At 43.2% G+C, this 8,610-nt stretch overlaps 1 protein-coding gene across 1 annotated transcript in view; it reads left to right on the top strand.

Annotated features, from left to right (window-relative positions):
• The first annotated feature begins 222 nt into the window (after window positions 1-222).
• LOC309861008 (conserved oligomeric Golgi complex subunit 2-like) overlaps window positions 223-8,610 on the top strand; it is a 38,203-nt gene continuing 29,815 nt past the window's right edge. Inside the window, exon 1 of the mRNA XM_082723409.1 lies at window positions 223-282. The gene's annotated coding sequence lies outside the window, so the exon portion shown is untranslated. The remainder of the gene's footprint in view (window positions 283-8,610) is intronic.

Below are 8,610 nucleotides of genomic sequence, written 5' to 3'. Positions count from 1 at the left end.
TATTGTCCCATATATTTTATATATACCTTATATGTATCTTTAAATATATATTATATATTTCATATTTTATTTATATTTAAATACATATTTAAGAATGTAAATATATTTACATAAATATGTTTATATAAATATATGATCATGTAAAATATATTTATATATACATTTATATATTAATGTATACATTTGAATATTAGAGAAATGTATATTCAAGTTCTTTGCTCATTTTTTAAGAGATTTTATTTATTTATTTGAGAGAGATTTATTGAGAGAGATCACAAGCAGGCAGAGAGGCAGGCAGAGTGAGAGGAAGAAGCAGGCTCCCTGCTGAGCAGAAAGCACGGGGCTCGATCCCAGGACTCTGAGTTCAAGACCTGAGCGGAAGGCAGCAGCTTAACCCGCTGAGCCACCCAGGCGCCCCTCTTTGCTCATTTCTTAACTTGGTTGTCTTTTTATTTGAGTTGTAAGAATTCTTCACACAGTCTGAATGCATGTTCCTTATATATGACCTGCAAATATTTTCTCCCATTTAGTGGCTTGTCTTTTGACTTTGTCAATGGGGTCCTTGGAAGCACAAAACTGGGATATCTTGGTTGAGTCCCATTTATTTGTTTATTATTTTTTTAAAGTTGCTTGTACTTTGGTGTTTGGTTGAGGATCCGTTGTTAGATTCAAGACCACTAACATTTACCTTTGTGTTTTCTTCTGAAAACTTTATCATTTTACTTTATTTTTTAAAAGATTTTATTTATTTGAGAAAGAGACAATGAGAGAGAGCATGAGCGAGGAGAAGGTCAGAGGGAGAAGCAAGCTCTGTGGAGCTTGGAGCCTGATGCAGGACTCAGTCCGGGAACTCTGGGATCATGACCTGAGCAGAAGGCAGCCGTCCAACCAACTGAGCTACCCAGGCATCCCGAACTTTATCATTTTAATGCTTACACTTATGTCTTTGATGCATTTGGGGTTATTTTCTCTGTATGGTGTGAGGCAGGACTCCTGTTTCATTATTTGCATGTGGCTGCTTGGGAGTAAAATACTGTTCTTACCCCCATTGAATTGTTTGGGAGTCTTGTCAAACATTAGTTGACTGTAATTTATTTTCCTTTTTTTTTTTGCCCCATTGAGGCATTTCACGTGCCATGTATATTATATTTCTAGGAAAAAGGAATCCCAGGATTTTCCCTCCTGCCTGGATTCTTCTTTCTTCATGGTGCATGATGCCAGAAGAATTTTTCCATGCAGTGAAACCAAACTGAGGGGATGGAAATCTTCTGCCACTTTTCTAGATCTTTCAGTTATACAAGTCTAGGGCTGGTCATGCCACACTTGTTTAACTTGCCCGTGAGGTTCACAGCAGTTTTCCCAGCTCTGTGGTCATCAATAATTTTAAATTTGCCAATGTACTCATGCTTCGTCATCACAGTGAGGAAACGGGACAATGACTTTGGTGCAGGGCCTCCTAAGAACCTGGCCTTCGCCACCCCTTTCAGCAGTGTTAATGTTCTTGAGGGCATCTGTGGGACATTTGTTCACACTGTTACTGCGGCACGGAAAGATGGCAGAAAAAGCTTTTTTCCCTTTTATTAATATTTGGTCTTGTTCTCCTTCCATTTCTCATAACCAAATGCATATTTCCCCTTCGTCATTTGAAAACTGCATACTGTTCTCCAGCTGTTTTCCCCAGACGAGACCTTGTGTATCAAGAATCCTTATTTCATGGTTATTATACACAATCTTAAAGATTTATGACTGTCCACTTATTTTACACATGCATACACACGAAGCACTAAATACGGACTTTATCTGAATGGCTAAATATTGGCCAAGACAGAAGCCAGTTGTAGTGGGAACTGATAGGATAAAGATATAGTCTGAAGTTTTTGTTCTTTAAAAAAAGCCTTCATGGGGCGCCTGGGTGGCTCAGTGGGTTAAGCTGCTGCCTTCGGCTCAGGTCATGATCTCAGGGTCCTGGGATCAAGTCCCATGTCGGGCTCTCTGCTCAGCGGGGAGCCTGCTTCCTCCTCTCTCTCTCTCTGCCTGCCTCTCTGCCTACTTGTGATCTCTCTGTCAAATAAATAGGTAAAATCTTTAAAAAAAAAAAAAGCCTTCATGGGGCGCCTGGGTGGCTCAGTGGGCTAAAGCCTCTTGCCTTCAGCCCAGGTCATGATCCCAGGGTCCTGGGATCAAGTCCTGCATCGAATTCTCTGTTCAGTGGGGAGCCTGCTTCCCCCTCTCTGCCTGCCTCTCTGCCTACTTGTGATCTCTGTCTTTCAAATAAATAAAATCTTAAAAAAAAAAAAAAGGCCTTCATATTTTATTAAAAATTTTAGGTGTCCGAATTCAAAAGGTTAACAATATAGTACAATAATAATAATAATAATAATATATCATCTAATAATAAAATAATAATAATTTCTCCTGCATAGTCACTGCTGCACACTAGTAAAATGAGATGTTTCTTTTCTTTTCTTTTTTAAAGATTTTATTTATTTTATTTATTTGACAGACAGAGATTACAAGTAGGCAGAGAGGCAGGCAGAGAGAGAAGGAGGGAAGTGGGCTCCCCGCTGAGCAAAGAGCCCGACGTGGGGCTCGATCCCAGCCAAAGGCAGAAGCTTAAACCACCCAGGCGCCCCGAGATGTTTATTTTCATTTGGGAATATGGAGGGGCAAGGTGTTTTTGGCTCTCCTGCTGAAGTAGGGACTCAGTCAGTATGGTCTCCACCTTTTTCCCTAATAGTAGCTCTGGAAGATGAAGGCGTCCCTCCATCTCCCAGACATGAGGGTTTGACCAGGACATGGGATGGTATAAGCTCATTGACATAGTCTCATGAACTAAGCCCTGGTTTATTGGTCACAGTCGTTCTCCAAGTATTTTCAGGAATAAACTTCAGGTGTTGCCCTTACTCTAATTTTTCTTTCTGAGATTTCTGACTGCAATCGCTACTTCCTGCAGTCACTCAAGGAGAAACGAGGCATGTGGCAGCACAACAGTGTGTTTTTCTTTCAAGATGACAGAATCACTCTTGATTTCTGTACGCATCTCGGATTTTCATATACGAACATGGATTTTGGTGTCTACCCTGAGGAGATAATACATATGGTGTGAGCTACACATGTATTCTCATGACACGTCACCTGGGTTACCCAGAACTTTCTGGGCCCGGCAGAAAGGCAGAAACCCAGGTGAATTCCTCATTGTTCCAGCAGGCTGTCAGCCCTCAAAGGCCTTCTGGATGTGTTTGTGCATCGCAGTGTCTGCTGTGTAAGATACAGAAAGAGCACAGTAGTTCAGGGGGAAAATATTTAGGAACACATTTTCCAGGAGGAACCAGGATTCAGTTTGGGTGACTCTTGACCATTTTTCATCTTCTGACGACTGAAAGTGGTAGTTAATCTACAGTCATGATTTTAACATGCATTTCGAATGTAATGTGAGTTTCAATCAACATAAAACTATAAGAACTGTCTTCCTAAAGGGCATTCATGTAAGGCCCATTATTTCCCAGCTTGATTAATGAAAACAAAATTTTTCTGTAATGCTTTCTTCCTACTCTGTATTAGTTTTCAGGACTGGACTGAAAGTGATTTATTGTGGATAGGGTTATACCTGCTCGTGGAATTTTTTTCTGTTCCTGGGTTTTTAAAGGTGGCAGAGTTGACTTTCTGATTTTAATTCATCTTCACTAGATGAAGAATTCACAAATAGGACTATTTCTTGAAATAACCATAGCCTGGGGGCGCTTGGGTGGCTCAGGTCATGATCTCAGGGTCCTGGGATTGAGTCCCACATCGGGCTCCCTGCTCAGTGGGCGCCTGCTTCACTCTTTGCCTCCCCCTCTGCTTATGCTTTCTCTAATAAGTAAATAAATAAATAACCTAAAAAAAAAAGAAGTTGTATTTGACTGGAGCTTCATGTGGAGTGACAGATCAACAGAAAGACAAAGGAATAAGAGACAGGAAGCAATGAAGGAAAACACAGAGGCGCACAGTATAGACAGATGTTCCTCGGCTTATGACGGCCTCGGCTTCTAATAAACCCATTGTTCAGCTGGAAATCTCTTTAGTTGAAAATGCATGGAAAACACCTAAGCGACTGAACATCAGAGCTTAGCCCCGCCAAACTTAAATGTCTTGAGAACACTTACAGTATTGCACAGTTGGGCAAAATCCTCTAACACAAAGCCTATTTCACAATAAAGTGTCTGGTATCTCATGTAACTTACTGAACACTGCACTGAAAGCCAGAACAGGAAGGTTCAAGTGTGTTGGTTGCTGACCCTCGTGATCACGTGGTTTGCCTGGGGGCTGTGCTCGCTGCCCCTGCCCAGCATTACAAAAGAGGACCCTACTGTAGATCGCCAGCCTGGGAAAAGATCCAAACTAAATGCATATCACTTCTGCACTATTATAAAAAGTCAAAAAAACCATAAACTGAACCAAGGTGAAGTCAGGGATCTTCTGTACCAGCTTTGTTAAGGAAGGTCAAGTGCTCCTGTCTGGCCAGGAACCATAGTGGTATGGGGGAAAGTTCCACAGTAGAAAGTTCTACAGCGGAGAAACACTAGGACTCAATCACCAATGGTCACAGGTTACACCAGGAAGACTGGATGCTCTTCTGTGGGCGATGAGAAGCCACGAGCGACTCAGGAAGGCTGAAGAGCTCTGGGCAGGTGGGACAGCTGAGGGCTGCAATGAAGAGGGACAGGTGGAGCTGGGAGACCAGGTGGGGAGAGCCCGATACCCTCGAACAAAAGGCAACAAAGGTCTGGACTGGGATGACGGAGATGGTGGAAGGTAATGGGATATTCATGAAACAGAACTGGAAAGCCATGGAAATGAAATAAGAGAGGGAGGGAAAACCGTTCATGACTTTAATTGCCAGCAGTATAAAACATGTTGAATTAAAATGAATTGGTATTTCTAGACCGATGATGACATCACAATAATGGAAGGAAACCAATTTTGATTTTGAGCCTGGTTAAGGAGACAGTATAGACAAGAGAAAAGCAGAGGCTCTGGAGTCACACAAATGTCACCATTGAGATTCGTCCCCACTCTTCATTCCCTTCCCTGTAAACCCAGGCAAGTGACACCTGCCTCACAGCACTGGTAACAAATAGGGAAGAGCACACGTTCCCACGTTCCCGGGTCAGACAGGACAGCCAGGGATCAGCGGCACATGAGGAGGTGACAGGTGGTCACTAAACTGAGCTCAGGTGCATACACAGCATTTTACGTCACCTTGAGATGGCTCCTCTTGTGACCTCTCGAAGAAGGTGGCAGTGGTGAGGAACAAACTCCAGGAGCTTATTAGCATACATGATCTTCAGGCCGTCTGGATGAGACTCAACGATCTGCTCTACAATCACCTAGCAGAAGGAAGAGCGTTTTATTTTTATTTATTTGTTTGTTTGTTTGTTTGTGTTTTTGTTTGTTTTTAAAGCACCTAAAAGAGAAGTATGAACTATACACTACAGAGAAAAGAATCGTGTAAACCTTAAAAATGCACTTCGTCCTTCCTCCTCCCCACTCAGTATGCTTTCTAAACAGGAGGTAAGTAACAATGGCATGAAAATCTAGGTCCCGGGATTTGGGAATACTGCTCCAACCCTGGGGGACAAAGAGGCTGAGGGACAGAGACTGGCCTGAAGCTAAAACATCACACACACTCATCTGCTTCCCTTCTGAGCTTAAAAGCAAAATACTGTATCTGCAGACAACAGCTCTGTATCATCTTCACCCTGGCCTTATCCTCTACCGTCTCCAGAACAGGGAAAGGGCTGAGATGGAAAGTGATGGAAGAAAACATATCTTATTTTGCTTTAGTATTTAATTTTTTTTGGTGAGGCTGAGTTGCAGGAGGTGAATGACAAGCATACAAACTTAAAATGCAAACGTGGCCACAGTTCATTTAATGACATGGAAACGTAAAGTACTTCCCTAATTTAGCATATTAGATTCAGTTCAATGAAAAGGGCATAAATTAAATAACTAAAATATTTTCATTTAGTGACAAAGAATAATGTGATCTTTTTCACCCCCACAGAGAGAGCTATGAACTATAATAGGATACATACAAAGAACTGACAGATCATTTACTTTTAGTAGTCTTAATGAAGCTGAGAAGATTACTGAAATTAATCCTTCAATTTCACTTCTATCACTGGGATACTGTCTCGTTTTAAAACTGGAAGCCTTTCATTCTGAAGTCATGGTGGGTAGCTTTATACTTACCAGACAGAAAGAACACTCGCACTGGCAGGTGACTGGAAGAAAGCCCTCAAATGCTGAGACTGGCTTCATGACTTCTGTCAGCTTGAACTAGATGAAACCGACGCTCTCTAAGTTGGAAGCTGCTGATTGCTGGCGGCCTCACATGGTGCAGCCCATACTCCGGCCGCTCAGAGGCAGGATACACTGACTCCCTGTATTTTACTGTATCCTTATAGGTCAAGAACACTGGGTAACCAAGTTCTGGACTTAAGGTACTACCCCGCTAACTCGCCCTTCAAAGCCCTTTATCTTTGAATATTCCCTCCCTCCCACCTTCCTAGACTGGCAAACTCCCCCATGGTCTTCAAGACTTAGGCCACATCAATTCTGCGAATACGCTTCCCCTCACAGACTTTCCCTGCGCACAGAGCTGTCTTCCAGCTCCTCCAGTGGGCACGGGCGCCTTGGTGGGGTCACGCTTTTCGGCAACTTCATTAACGTATAACTTATGGAAATGGAAATTGACCTGAAAATGTTCTGATCCGTACCTTCTTCCTAGGCAAGTCCCTCACCCCTACTAAATTAAGATGATCCCTGAGTTATGGCATCACTGGAAGAGACCAGAGCACATGCCTGATTCCTGCCATGCTGATGGGCACCAAGCGGGACCAACCTTTTCTTACAACCAGAAGAGCAGGAACTAAGAGCATCTTCAAGGAAGAGCCCTGAGCTCTCTCGCACCCAGTCAAGAAACGAAGCCAGATTAGATGCTCTGTGTTTGTGGAATGAGGTGCATGGGGGCACAAACCTCATCCATGTATGGTTTCACCAGTACTTGACCGACTAACGCCTCTGCATCCCGTGTCTTGTCAATTGTAGCGTAAGTCTGGAGGCAGTGCCTTATGATGTCCACATTGGAAGTCTGAAGCCCTTCTAGCAGCAGGCCTCCCAGGGACTGCTGCAGCATGGCCGTAATGTGGGCTATACACTGCAAGAACAGAGAGACCAGGAAAGAAGGTCCAGGTACCACAGTTTCTAAAAGCTCAAATATATGTGTATAATTTATATACATATGTGTTATATATATAAAGCGAGCCTCTAATTCTACCAGAATATATGTAAGATTAAAATCCCAACATTTCCTAGAGAATAACAATGAATCTCTTCTCCCCATGATTGCTTTCTTTCTTTTTTTTTTTAAGGTTTTTATTTATTTATTTGTCGAGAGAGAGCACAAGCACACAAGGAGACACAGGCAGAAAGAGAAGCAGGCTTCCTGCCAAGCAAGGAGCCCAAGGTGGGACTCAATCCCAGGACGCTGGGATCATGACCTAAGCCAGAGGCAGTGGCTTAACTGACTGAGCCACTGAGGCGTCCCCTCCCTATGATTTCTTTGAAAGTAAGTCGGCTTCATCAAAGTGAAGTTTAGACAATTACGGAATGACAAAAAGTTATTTGCCTCTTAAGCTACGGAGTAAATCTGACAAACGTGCATTTAAACTCAGTCAAGGGCTTTGGATGAATGAACTCTGACTACATCATATGATGTGTCAAGTTACATGAAATTCAGAATTAATTTTACTTGCATAGTTTGGAGACTACGCTTGTGTCTTTACACAAAATCTATCTAGTGTGACATAATGGAAGCAGGGTCCCAAGCAGGAGACACTGAAAAAAAAAAAAATTCAAAGCTAGCTTCAAAACCCTGTAGAGTAGCAATTATCAGGGGCAATGCTAGGTCAAACCAAAATCATCCAGGAAATTCGCAAACAGCAAATTGAAAATCGAAACCAACACTTTCTGGTCTTACTTTGTCCAGAAGAGGCATGCCTTTGCTCTGAACAGCATGAAAGTGTAACTGGTTAAATTCTGTGGCAATTCTCTCCAAAATCTGTCTAGTCCAGAGAGGGTTAGTAGAGACAATTAGAGAAATGTAATTCCCAAAGTTAAAAACCTGCCACCCCCACCGCCCCACATGCCTTACAGCGCTCAGGCACCTGCACCTGAACGCCATAAATTTTCATGACAAACTGTCTGTGCAGCAGGCCCCAGTGCAAGGGGTGAGGAGCGGGGAGGTCGTAGAAGCCACTGACGCAGCCTGGCCCGGGCCACAGGGCCCAGGCAAGGGGATGGAGCTATTTTAGGTCAGTGTGGGTACAACTGCATGATTCCTCCACGTTCCTCGGGCTCTCCCATTCGTGCCCTTCTTCTCCCTTCTTCTCCCATTCTCTAACCCCCTCCTCTCTCTTGCCCTGTCCTACCGTTCATACCCGAAGCCCCCTCTTCTTCTCTGCCTGCCTCATTCTCCCTCCCAAGTACCTCCCCAGTACCAACTACTGCTGTCTCCTCAATCAGCTAAAACTGACCGCCTAGCAGCAACCTGGGAAATCGCTCAGA

This window comes from Mustela nivalis (assembly GCF_964662115.1).
Source record: "Mustela nivalis genome assembly, chromosome: 3".
Lineage (NCBI taxonomy): Eukaryota > Metazoa > Chordata > Mammalia > Carnivora > Mustelidae > Mustela > Mustela nivalis.
This window is presented reverse-complemented; position numbering and strand designations above follow the sequence as displayed.